Genomic DNA, 14,111 nt, shown 5'->3' with positions numbered 1-14,111 from the left:
TGTAATTCTATCCTTGGTTTTCTTTTTTTAATGGTTAGTTAGTTAGTTAAGAGAGAAAGAGGCAGAGAGAGAATGGGTGCACCAGGGCCTCCAGCTGCTGCAAAGGAACCCGAGACCCTTGTGGTACCTCGTGCATCTGGCTTACATGGGTCCTGGGGAATTGAACCTGAGTCCTTTGGTTTTGCAGGCAAGCGCCTTAACCATTAAATCATCTCTCCAGCCCCTATCCTTGGTTTTTTTTTTTTTTTTTTAATTAATTTATTTATTTGCAAGCAGAGAGAGACAGAGAGAAGAGTGTAAGACAGAGAAAGAGAGAGAGAGAAAAAAAAAATGGATGCACCAGACTTTCTAGCCACTGCAAATGAACTCCAGATGCATGCACCTCTTTTTGCATCTGGCTTTATGTGGGTACTGGGGAACTGAACCCAGGTTGTTGGGCTTGGGAGGCAAGTGCCTGAACCGCGGAGCTTTCTCTCCAGCCGTGTATCCTTATTTTGTAGGTGGGTGATCTGAGGCCCAGCGAGGTGAAATTCCTTGCCTGATTGTAAGGGAGTGAGGACTTGAAGCTCCAAAGTAGTCACGCTGTGCCTCAGTATCATGAGCAGGTGAGAGGCCCCAGGACCACCATTCATGCATGCCATTTCCCTTGCATAGGAAGGACTTCGCTTTAGGGCCTGCCCAGGTCAGAGCCTCCTCCTAGACTCCTGTCCTCACATTCCAAGAAGACAGTCACAGATGCCCCTTGGTTCTTAGAAGCAATTTGGCTTCCTGGAAAGTCTGATTTTTGCAAAGAATTTCCTTAAGCTGGAGGGAATTTCCTACACTTTCGCTTTCTTGTAATTCTGACCTAAAGAGCTGGAAGGATAGCTGACTTCATATAAATAAAGATGTATGCGTCACTGCAGTAGAATCTGGGTAATCTTTATTCTATTTTTCCTTTTTGGCTCATTACGTGGAACATGAGTTGTTTGAAGCTTAAAGTATGCAGTAGAGTCTGGGATGTAGCTCAGTAGTAGAAAGCTTGCCTAGCAGGCAGGGAGTCATAGGTTCTATCCCTAGAAAAAAAAAACTGGTGTCATGGCACATACCTGCAGTCCCGTACTTGGAAGATGGAGGCGGGATGACTGGAAGGTCATCCTCAGCTGCGTAGGGAGCTTGAGGCCAGCATGGGCTACACAAAATAACCCAGGAATAAATAAGTAAAGTAGTAAAAGGCAGGATATGGTGGTACACCTTTGTAATTCCAGCACGCAGGAGGCCAGGATGGAGTTGCTGCAAGTTTGAAGTTATCCTGGTCTATGTAGTGAGTTCAAGGCTAGCCAGAACTACATAGTGAGGCTCTGTCTTTTTTATTTGTTTGTTCCGAGGCATGATCTTACTCTACTCTAGGCTGACCTGGAACTCACAGTGATCCTCCTACCTCTGCCTCCTGAGTGCTTGGGTTAAAGGCATTTACCACCAAGTCCAGCAATTGTGTGCCACTTTATTTTATTTATTAGTATTATTTTTGTTTTTTGTTTGTTTGTTTGTTTTTCAAGATAGAGTCTTACTCTACTCTGGGCTGACCTGGAGTTCACTATGTAGTCTTAGGCTAGCCTCAACTTCGAAATCTCAGTGATTCTACCTCTGCCTCCAGAGTGCTAGGTTTGAAGGTGTCCACCACCCACCCAGTACATGTGCTACTTTTTGTGTCTGGATGGGCTACAGTGAGACCCCACCTTGAAAGAAAGCAAAATTTAGCTGGGCATGGTGGCTCACGCCTTTAATCCCAGCACTTGGGAGGCAGAAGTAGGAGGATCATTGTGAGTTTGAAGCCAGCCTGAGACTACATAGTGAATTCCAGGTCAGCCTGGGCTAGAGTGAAACTGTACCATGAAAAACCAAAACCAAAACCAAACCAAAAAAATAAAAATTAAAAATAAAGTAAAGAAAGCCAGACATGGTGCAATATACCTTTAATAATATCACTGGGGAGGCTGAGGTAAAAGGATCACTGTGACTTCAAGGCCAGCCTGGACTAGAGTTAATTCCAGGTCAGCCTGGGCTAGAGTGAGACCCTACATGAAAAAGCCAAAAATACAAACAAAAATCCCAAAAGAATAATAGTAATAGCTGGGTGTAATGGTGCATACCATTAATCCCAGCACTTGGGAAGCAGAGGTAGGAGGATTGCCATGAGTTCAAGGCCACCCTGAGAATACAGAGTGAATTCTAGGTCAGCCTGGGCTAGAGTGAAACCACTATGTTGAAAAACCAAAAAATATATGATAATAATAATAACAATAATAATAATAATAATTGGGCTGGAGAGATGGCTTAGCAGTTAAGACGCTTGCTGGCAAAGTCCAAGAACCCATGTTTGATTCCCCAGTACCCACATAAAGCCATGCGTCTGTAGTTCATTTGCAGTGGCTATAGGCCCTGGCACACACATTCTCTCTCTACCTCTTTCTCTCAAATAAATAAACAAATAAATAAAAGAAATATCTTTTAAAATAACTTAGGGCTGGAGAGATGGCATTGCCATTAAGGCACATCCTGCGAAGCCTAAGGACCCATGTTCACCTCTCCAGATCTCATGTAAGCCAGACACACAAAGGTGGCAAGCGCAAGGTTGCACATGCCCACTAGGCGACACAAGCACCTGGAGTTCTATTTCAGTTGCTGAGGCCCTGGCATGCCAGTTCTTTCTCTCTCTCTCTTTCTCTAAAATAACTTAAAACTTTTTTATTAAGAAAAATAATTTAGAGATGGGGAAGGGATATGATGGAGAATGGAATTTCAAAGGGGAAAGTGGGGAGAGGGAGGGTATTACCCTGGGATATTTTTTTATAATCATGGAAAATGTTAATAAAAATTGAGAAAAAAAAAATTCATGCCAGGCATAGTGGCACACACCTTTAATCCAGCCACAAATTCACAGTGTGGGACCCTACCTCGAAAAACCAAAAAAAATATTTTTTTCTTAAAAATAGTTCTTTTGCGGGGACTGGAGAGATGGCTTAGCAGTTAAGACATTTGCCTACAAAGCGAAAGGACCTGGTTTGAGTCCCCAGGACCCACGTAAGTCAGATGCACAAGGTGATACATGTGTATGGAGTTCCTCTGCAGTGATTAGAGACATTGGCATATTCTCTTTCTTTCCCTCCCTCTCTTTCTCTCTCTCAAGTAAAAGAATAAAAATAATTTTAAAAATTCTTTTGGGCTGGAGAGATAGCTTAGCAGTTAAGTACTTGCCTGAGAGGCTAAGGACTCAGGTTCAATTCCCTAGTACCCATGTAAGCCAGATGCACAAGGTGATGCACGCATCTGGAGTTCCTTTGCAGTGGCTAGAGGCCCTTGTGCACCCATTCTCTTGCGTGCGCATGTGCACTATCATTTTCTCTCTTCTCAAATAAATGAATAAATAATTATTATTATTTTGGTTTTTCAAGGTAGGGTCTCTCTCTAGCTCAAGCTGACTTGGCATTCACTCTGTAGTCTCAGGGTGGTCTCAAACTGATGGCGATCTTCTTATTTCTGCCTCCCAAGTGCTGGGATTAAAGGCATACATCACCATGTTTGGCTATAAAAATACTTTTAGGGCTGGGGCGATGGCTCAGCAATTAAGGTGCTAGCTTGTGATGCTGGAAGGCCTGGGGTTTGATTCCCTAGTACCCACGTAAAATGAGATGCACAATGTGGCACATGTGTCTGAAGTTTGTTTGCAATGGCTAGAGGTGCTAGTGAACACATTCTCTCTCTATATCTCTCCCCCTCTCTATCTTTCTCTCTAGGTTTGCAAATAAATAAATATAAAAATATTTTTTATTGCCAGGCATGGTGGCACATGCATTTAATTCCAGCACTCTAGGAGGCTGAGGTAGGAGGATTGCTGTGAGTTCAAGGCTAGCCTGAGACTACAGATTACTTAGTGAATTCCAGATCACTCATTCTAGATCAACCTGGGATAAAATGAGACTCTTGGAAAAATCAAAACAAAAACAACTCTGTCTTCTGCCCCATGATACCCTACCTGGTAAGAAAATCATCACTAGCTGGGCATGGTGTTGCATGCCTCTAATCCTAGCACTTGGGAGGCAGAGGTAGGAGGATCACCATAGGTTCGAGGCCACCCTGAGACTACACTGTTAAGTGAGACCCTACCTTGAAAAACAACAACAAAAAAAAAAAAAAAGAAAGAAAGAAAAAAAGAAAGAAAGAAAGAAAATCATCACCATATGAGGTCCCTTGACCTTAGACTAGAACCATGTTAAAATAAACTTCTTGTCTTTATAATTTACCCAGTTTGTAGTTGTAGCAGAAAGCTTTAGGTTTGCTGAGATGAACTTTCAGACCAGGCATAGTAAGGGAAGGAAGGGATTTATTGCAGCTTACAGATCCAGGGGAAGTTCCAATGGCAGAAGAAGCTGACCTGCTTTTATAGGTCAAAACAGAGAAAGAGAGAAGAAAAGCCACAAGCCAGAAGCCACACAGCACACTTCAGGAACTCCAGGCACTTTGCATATCTTTAGGTGGGAATTTCAAACCCACCACCACACCTTAAGATCTGCCTAGTCACCTCCTCCAGCCAGGTGGCTGCAGTTCCAAACTGCAAACTAATACAACACTGAATATATTGGAGGCTATCTATTCAAACTACCACATTCTGCCACTGGCCCCCAGTAGATTTAAAACCATCATACATTGTAAATTGTATTCAGTCAAAGGTCCTCACAGCCTTTGCCAACTTAAAACGGTTCCAAAGTCCCAAGTTTCCTCTGAGATTTAAGATTGTCCCTTAGCTGTGAGTCCTATAAAATCAAACAAGTTATATATTTTCAACGTATAAAGGCAGAGAGCAAACATTTTTTAAATGGTATAAGGCCTAGCAAGGAGCGACTAGAATAATGTAAACTCAACCACCATCAAACAAACATCAAACTTTTGTAGTTTAAGTACAGTAGCTGGCAGTGTCCAGATTTTCCAGTTCCGCCCCTCCAGCTGGTCAGAGTAGCCAGGGAAAACTTCCATTCCTAGTTAGCAGACCTTGCACAGTCCTGGTATATCTAAAACATCTTTGGGTCTCCATGCAAACCACGGTCCATCTTCCAGTGGCTTTGCCAGCCTTTCTGGGTCAGCACACCCTTCTCATCCCGCACCTCAGCAACGGCTTTAGGAACTATGTGTGCACTTCTTGACCCACCTCATGTGTTTTTTATGTTTCAAAACTAACACCAGGTGTGTAGGACACAGCCATATTCTTTTCTCTTTTTTTAACTTAATGTAATTAATTTATTTATTTTGGGTTTTTCAAGGAAGGGTTTCACTCTAGTTCAGGCTGACCTGGAATTTGCTATGTAGTCTCAGGGTGGCCTTGAACTCATGGCAAACCTCCTACCTCTGCCTCCCAAGTGCTGGGATTAAAGACGTGCACCACCACATCAGGCTATTTATTTTATTTTTAATTTTATTTATTTATTTTATTTGACAGAGAAAGAAAGAGAGAGAGAGAGAGAGAATGGGCATGTGAGGGCCTCCAGCCACTGCAAACAAACTCTTGACACACATCCGTTATGCATCTGGCTAACATGGGTTCTGGGTAATCGAACCTGTGTCCTTTGGCTTTCCAGGCAAACACCTTAACTGCTAAACCATCCCTCCAGCCCTTTTTTTTTTTTTTTTTTAACTTTTTTTAAGGTTTTATTTTTTATTATTTGAGAGTGAGAGAGAGAGAGATATGGGTGCACCAGGGCCTCCAGCCACTGCAAACAAACTCCAGACGCATGCGCCTCCTTGTGCATCTGGCTGACGTGGGTCCTGGGGAATTGAGCCTTGAAATGGGGTCCTTAGGCTTCACAGGCAAGCGCTTAACCACTAAGCCATCTCTCCAGCACCCCCTTTTTTTGAGGTAGGGTCTCTAGCTCAGGCTGACCTGAAATTCACTAAGTAGTTTCAGGGTGGTCTCGAACTCATGGTGATCTTCCTACCTCTGCCTCCAGAGTGCTGAGATTAAAGGTGTGCACCGCCATACATGGCCACAGCCATATTCTTAATTCTGGAACCAAATAAATCTGTAACCTTGAAAAGCAGTCTTTTTTTTTCCACTCAACCCTTTCCCCAAAAAGTTTGTACCTTTATCATAGTCTTTCTTAGATATCCTCTCCATTAGTTTAATGTAAAGCAGTTGGGCCATCTTTTTTTTGGAGAGGGGCATCTTTTTTAAGATTGCTAATGTATTACAATAGCAGCTTCAGTAATCTAAAACCAGTATCAGTGCCTGTAATTTTAACTTGCTTGAGGTTTTTAACTTAAAATCTTGTCTTTCAGTCCAATATCTCTAGTCAAGCACACCAGTCTATTATAAACTTAACCTTGATTAAATTCTCTGGGCCTGGGCAGCAGAATGCAGCCAGCCCTTATGCCAATAGCCCAGTTCCAACAAAGTCCTCTTTCCTTCCCCTTAGAAAGTTCATAAGCCTAGCCTCGAAGTTCAATACTGTTTGCAGTCAGCATTCTCAAACTCTCATTAGAATAGTCCATAATACTTGGCTTACCACTCCAGAAGGCATCTTCAGCTGTAAGTACCAAGTCTATTTCCATTCCTTCAAAACAAAACTTCCAAAAGACCAAAATCCACACGATCAGGTTCATCCCACCCCATCCTCAGCACCAATTTCTGCAGCAGACAGCTTTAGGTTTGCGAAGATGAACTTTCAGAAAAGACACAGTTATGAAAGAAAGGGATTTATTGAAGTTTACAGATCCAAGGGAAGTTCCATAATAGGAAAAAAAAAAAAAAAAAAGCAGCTGGCCCTGCTTTCATAGGTTTAAGCAAAGCGAGAAAAAAACCCACAAGCCAAAAGCCACACCCACACAGCACACTTCAGCACCTCCAGGTAGAACTAGACACTTTGCATATCTTTAGATTGGAATTTTATTTTATTTTTTCTTTTTTGTTTTTCATGGTAAAGTCTCACTCTAGCCTAGGCTGACCTGGAATTCTCTATGTAGTCTCAGGGTGGCCTTGAACTCATGGTGATCCTCCTACCTCTGCCTCCCGAGTGCTGGGATTAAAGACGTGTGCCACCACACCCGGCTCTGAATTTTATTTTATTTTTTTATTTTTTTTAAGGTAGGCTCTCACTCTAGCCCAGGCTGACCTGAAACTCACTATGTAGTCTCAGGGTAGCCTTGAACTCACGGCACTCCTCCTACCTCTGCCTCCGGAGTGCTGGGATTAAAGTTGTGTGCCACCACGCCTGGCTAAATTGGAATTTTATTTATTTATTTATATATTTTATTTATTTATTTGTAGGAAAAACAAAGGTATATTTTGGCTTACAGACTCAAGGGGAAGCTCCATAATGGCAGGGGGAAACGATGGCATAAGCATAGGGTGGATATCACCTCCTGGCAAACATCAGATGTACAACAGCAACAGGAGAGTGTACTCATAAATTATACACACACACACACACACACACACACACACACACATATATTTGTTTTTTCAAGTTTTTCAAGATAGGGTATCACTCTAGCCCAGGCTGACCTTGAATTCAGTATGGAGTCTCAGGTTGGCCTCAAACTCACAGCGATCCTCCTACCTCTGCCTCCTGAGTGCTGGGATTAAAGGTGTGCACCACCACACCCGGCCATAAATTATATTTTTAATTCAAAATATATTGAATTAAACTACTATGAAAGACATCAAATGAGCAGCATTTTATGGTAGGTGATTGTTTCCTAAGCAATTCTTTTTTTCCTGGATGTGAATTTGGGGTTGAACTGGTTTTGTACACACCTAGTTATGAGTCTAAAGGTAATGGATGGGTGTGGAACAGGGAGTGAGAAAGCTGCTAATTCTTTGTTTAGCACTCACCTCAGACACATCTGTTGTATCTCTTCAACCAGGGAACAGCCACTCTTAAAAGAGTGAGAAGGCTTTTTCTTTTAATATAATTTATTTATTTATTATTGATCCAGAGAAAGAGAGAGGGAGAGAATAGGCACACCAGGGCCACTGTAAACGAACTCCAGATGCATGTGCCCCCTTATGCATCTGGCTTACGTGGTAGATTGGGATTTTAAACCCACCACCACACCTTAAGATCTGCCCAGTGACACCTCCTCAAGCCAGGTGGCTACAGATCGAAACTGTGATGGATAAGAAAATGTTGTAAAGAAATGTTACCTGTGGCATGCAGGATGTGGTACCTTGCAAATGTTATCTTTGGTATGCAGAATACCAGGCCATTTGCTTGAATGAGATAACCTTTTTTTTTACAAGCACATTTTATTTCATCCACAGGTCAACAGAACAGCCTGACAGCTTAGAGTCGGCCTCTCAACCTAACAGTTTATCATGTAAGTTAAATATGGAGAAGCACATGCAAACTTCATTAGAAACGAAGAGCTCGTTTTCAAACACCCATTCCGTAATATAACAAACATCACAGTTTTAATAAGTGAGGAAAGAAAAGTCATACTGTTAGGGCACGATTAAAGACCTGACCAAAATTTCAAAACCTTTAGTAGATTCTAAGCATTGCAGCCACTTCCCACTGCTCCCAGCAGTCCACGTCCAGACCCAAGTGTAAGTAACTTGATGAGGCACCGTACGCAGCCTTCAGAAAACTTTATTTGGTGAAGGGCTGAGTTCTGGTGGCAAAAGCCCACCTACAAAAAGGGAGTTGTGGGCATTCAAGCTGGTCTGCTTCACCAAATATATACATTCGTGACTTAAAATAATAAAGATCTTCAGATATAAATTATTCTAAAGCCATGCAACCCAAAATTATGTGTGACTCACTCAGATGTGCTTACATTAACTTTAAAAATGATCTATGCATTAAGAGGAGCTGTAATTCCCTCACAATTACTGAAGCACTAAACCAAAAAAGGACAGGGACAAAAAATCAGGGGAGGAGGAAAAAGAGAGAAGAGAACAACAGTCTGAAGCTCTCCCCTCCACTAACTCAAGGGTCACATATCCAGAATGAGGCTGAAATAGAGTGAACCCCAGAGGCCTATCGCAGGGCACCTGTGTGGCCAGTGTGATCTGAAACCTTCTTTCACACCACCCCACAAGGGTCCTGGGTGTGTAAAACCAGTACACCCTACAGAGGAAATCAAAGGACCACATTTAAATGTCACCTCCACGAAGCAACTCCACTGTGGTTTTGATCACTTAGCTTGGGAAAAACCCAGGTCAGGTCCTCACTGACTCAGTGGCGTTTTCTCATGACAGCATCTCAAGAGGAGGCAAGTGCTTGCAAGTGCTGCCAGGCCGGCCCAGTCCCAGAGGCCAAGAAAGCTCTCCATCCACTGCTCAGTTCTTCTCCCTACTGTTACAGTTCGGCCGAGAAAGGGGGAAACGACCGAGTGAACAAGTTCTTTGTGACCCAGCTTTAGCAAAAGTCAATAAATACGTTTGTCAAAGGCAGAACTATTTTGTGGGGAGTTACTCTAGTTACAACTTTGGGGCTGGGAAAAGTTGGAGGGAGGCATGTGTGCAAGAAAGAGGCAAGATTCCCTTTGACAGGGTCTGGTACCCCTACCCCAGACGCTCAGCTCATCATTCGGAGGAAAAGGGAGAAAAAGAAGACACCAGACCAAGAGTCAGTGTTACGATCTGCAGGGTGATCCTTGTTCTCCACAGCGGTAAGGACTGAATGAGAATCATGAAATGTGAGGAACACTTGCATTTCCTTCAGGATTTAAAAAATGTTGTCTTGTTCGGAAAGACTACATTCAGTGTGGGTCAGGTCCAAAGCAGGTCCTCTAACCACTGCAAACACACTCCAGACACATGTGCCACCTTGTGCATCTGGCTTATTTGGGTACTGGGGAATCAAACCTGGGTGCTTAGGCTTTGCAGGCAATTGCCTTAACTACTAAGTCATCTCTCCAGCCCATCTGATTATCTAAGGAGAAGGCCCAAGGCCATGGAGAGAGTCAGCTCCTAGTTTCAGGGAGCCTAGTTGTTAGGCTCTTGCTCTCAGGACTGTGGACTCAGAGTTGCTTCTCCTCTGCAAACATCCAGGAACTGCTGGTCTGACTACCAAGCTCTTGTTTCTATTTCCAGCCCAGTTCCATTTCCTACAAGTCACTGTGAAACTCATCATCAGTGTTCCTGCAAGAGAAACAAGCCAGGCATGGTGGCACAAACCTTTAATCTCAGCACTTGGGAGGCAGAGGTAGGAGGATTGCTGTGAGTTTGAGGCCAAACTGAGACTACATAGTGAATTTCAGGTCAGCCCCAGCTAGAGCCCTGGGGGGGGGGAGAGATAAACAAGCCCCCACACACTCATTACTCAGGGGACCCTGGGCCCCAATAGTGTGAATAGATGGGGAAGTCTCTCACCTCTCAGAGCCGCTTTTGACACATACCTCCAGCACCCCTTAATCCTATTAAAATAGGAACATTGAGGAATGTTCTATCTATCTATCTATCTATCCATCTATTTTTTTTTTTTTTTTTTGAAGCAGAGTCTCACTCTAGTCCAGGCTGACCTGGAACTCACTCTGTTATCTTAGGCTGGCCTCAAACTCAAAGATATCATCCTACCTCAGCCTCCCAAATGCTCGGATTAAAGGCACGTGCCACCACATCCAATTCTATTTATTTTGGCTTATTTATTTAGTTATTATTAGTAGTAGGTTGTTTTTTTTTTAGTAGGTTCTCACTGTAGCTCAGGCTGATTTGGAATTCACTATGTACTCTCAGTGTAGCCTCGAACTCATGTTGATCCTCCTATCTCTGCCTCCTGAGGACTGGGATTAAAGGCATGTGCCACCATGCCTAGCTATTTTATTTTTATTTATTTATGAGAAATACACAGAGAGAATGGGCATGCCAAGGCCTCTAGCCACTGCAAACGAAGTTCAGACCCATGTGCCACCATGTATATCTGGCTTACATGGGTTCTAGGGAATCGAACCTGAGCCCTTAGGCTTCACAGGCAAGTGCCTTAACTGCTAAGCCATCTCTCTAGCCCTATTTTGGTTTATTTTTAAAAACATTTTACTCATTTATCTGAACATGTGTGTGTGTTTGTGTGCCCATAGGCACACTAGGTTCTCCTACCATCAGATGCTTGTGCCACTTTTCCAATCTGGTTTTTTATGTGAGTGGTGGGGAACTAATCCCCAGCCAGCCAACTGCAAGCACCTTCAGCCACTGAGCCACCTCTCCAGCTCTAGGGGAGGTGTTATCACCAGCTGTCCCCTGTGGACCTGGGATCCAGTCTAGCCTCTGCTTCCCCTAGCTGTGTGACATTGGCCTGGCTATTCAACCTCTTTAAGCCTAGGTATTCCCATACCTAAAATGGGAATAGCAATGCCATTCAGTTTATAGGCTTGTCATGACAGCAGAAAGAAGCAATGTGTAGATATTAACTGTAACTCCTCAGAATTAATAAAGTTAACCATTTCCACTGCCATTGGCAGTTATACCATGCAGATGCCAGCCACTGATATCTTGGCTCTACCTTGGTCTCAAGTCACTTCTGCATACATTAAGATTTGATGTTTTTTTTTAAAAATATTTTTTATTCATTTTTATTTATTTGAGAGCGACAGACAGAAAGAGGAAGAGAGAGAGGGAGAATGGGCGTGCCAGGGCCTCCAGCCACTGCAACGAACTTCAGATGCCCCCTTGTGCATCTGGCTAACGTGAGTCCTGGGGAATCAAGCCTCGAACCCGGGGTCCTTAGGCTTCACAGGCAAGCACTTAACCACTAAGCCATCTCTCCAGCCCAAGATTTGATGTTTTATGGGGTGGCTTTGAGGTCTGACTCCAGCCGCCTCTATTATAACTCCATTACCTCATCATGTAGCTGTCAAGGGTGTCATGGTACTCAGTGGGCAGGATAATGTATGATGGGCACGAGGCCAGGTGAAGGCATGAAGTACAGCTGGCTGAGGGGCAGTACTCAGGGAGTGAGTACCCGACCCCCACTCTCTAAGAAGAAGGTATTCTGTTGCACATATTTATTGTGATATGTCATATATCACACAGTTCATCCTTTTTCTTTTCTTTTATTTATTTTTTGTTTGCTTGCTTTGTTTTTTGAGGTAGGGTCTCACTCTGGCCCAAGCTGACCTGGAATTAACTTTGTAGTCTCAGGGTGGCCTTGAACTCATGGCAATCCTCCTACTTCTGCCTCCTGAGGGCTGGAATTAAAGGTGTGCACCACCACGACCGGCTTTTCTTTTCTTTTCTTTTTGGCTTTTCGAGGTAGCGTCTCACTGTAGTCCAGGCTGACCTGGCATTCACTATGAAATCTCAGGGTGGCCTCGAACTCAAGGCGGTTCTCCTACTTCTGACTCCCGAGTGCTGGGATTAAAGGCATGTGCCACCATGCCCGGCTATCTTTTCTTTTTTTTTTTAAATTAGGGTCCCCTCTAACCCTGACCTGGAATTTACTATTTAGTCTCAGGCTGGCCATGAACTCACAGCCTCCCAAGTGCTAGAATTAAAGACATATGCCACTATACCCAGCCTCCCTGTCATTTTCTTTCCTCCTAAAGGAGTTTCCCTTTGTTAGAAACCAGGCATGGGATGTGACTAAGACTGCACGGTATCTAGAGACATATGGCATGGGAACTGGACTGACCCACTCATTTCCCGTTTACCATCCCCCATCTACCAGCCTCATTCCTGTAAGAAACCCCAATCTGAGTCACCATGTGCATTACCTGTTTGGATCTGTCCCAAATTGGGAGCATTCTGTTTTACTTTCCTTAAATACTCATTTCTGAGCTGGCCATAGTGGTACACGCCTTTAATCCCAGCACTGGGGAGGCAGAGGTAGGAGAATTGCTGCGAGTTCGAGGCCACCCTGAGACTACATAGTGAATTCCAGGTCAGCCTGGGCTACAGCAAGAAAACTACCTCAAAAAAAAAAAACAAAAAAAAAACCCCACACTCATTTCCGTAGACTCCTCTTGCTATACAGGAGCTCTGTCTTTCCTTCTCTTAATCTCTTTAATAAAATATATCTCTTTGTTTGTTTTGTTTTGTTTTTTGAGGTAGAGTCTCACTCTCTAGTCCAGGCTGACCTGAAATTCATTATGTAGTCTCAGGGTAGCTTCGAACTCATGGTGATCCACCTACTTCTGCCTCCCCAGTGCTGGGATTAAAGGCATATTCACCATGCCTGGCTCTAATAAAAATCTTTCTAGACCTCGCCTTCTGTTGACTATAGATTTAATTAATCAAATTTAGGAAACAAGAATCTAGAGGCTGGCTGGAGAGATGGCTAAGCAGTTAAAGGCACTTGCTTACAAAGCCTGACTGCCAAGGTCCCTGTTCCTTTGTAGTGGCAGAAGGTCCTGGCCTGCCCATTCTCTCACTCTTTTTTTTTTTTTTTTTGTCTTTGCTTTTCAAGGTAGGGTCTCACTGTAGTTTAGACTGAACTTGAATTCACTATGTAGTCTCAGGGTGGCCTTGAACTCATGGTGATCCTCTGCCTCCCAAGTGCTGGGATTAAAGGCATGTGCCACTGTTCCCAGCTAGCCTGCCCATTCTCCATTCCTTCTCTCATAAATAAATTAAGTTTGCTGGGCATGGTGCACACACCTTTAGTCCCAGGATTGGGAGGCAGAGGCAGGAGGATTGTCATGAGTTCCAGGCCTCCCTGAGGTAAAAAAAATAAATAAATAAACTGGACATGCACACCTTTAATCCCAGAAAATCCCTAAAAATCCTTTTTTTTTTTTTTTTAAAGCCCACCCAAGGGCAGGAGAGATGGCTTAGTAGTTAAGGTGTTTACCTGCAAAGTCAAATGACCCAGATGCACAAGGTGGTACACGCATCTGGAGTTTGTTGACAGTGGCTGGAGGCCCTGATGTGTCCATTCTCTCTCTCTTTCTCTTTCTCTATTGCTGTCTCAAATAAGTAAGTTTAAAAAATTAAAAGGGCTGGGCTGGAGAGATGGTTTAGCGGTTAAGTGCTTGCCTGTGAAGCCTAAGGATCCCGATTCCAGGCTTGAATTCCCCAGAACCCACGTTAGCCAGATGCACAAGGGGGCGCAGGCATCTGGAGTTTGTTTGCAGTGGCTGAAGGCCCTGGCATGCCCATTCCCTCTCCCTGTCCCCGCCCCCCCCCTCTCTTTTCTAGCTAT

At 43.7% G+C, this 14,111-nt stretch overlaps 1 protein-coding gene across 1 annotated transcript in view; it reads left to right on the top strand.

Annotated features, from left to right (window-relative positions):
• Positions 1–14,111, top strand: part of LOC123454058 (60S ribosomal protein L32-like) — a 52,502-nt gene that overhangs the window by 490 nt on the left and 37,901 nt on the right. The window lies entirely within an intron of this gene.

The sequence above is a fragment of the Jaculus jaculus genome, chromosome 13 (genome assembly GCF_020740685.1).
Source record: "Jaculus jaculus isolate mJacJac1 chromosome 13, mJacJac1.mat.Y.cur, whole genome shotgun sequence".
NCBI classification, from domain to species: Eukaryota; Metazoa; Chordata; class Mammalia; order Rodentia; family Dipodidae; genus Jaculus; species Jaculus jaculus.
Note: the sequence above shows the minus strand (reverse complement) of the source record. Positions and strands in the feature narration are given on the sequence as shown.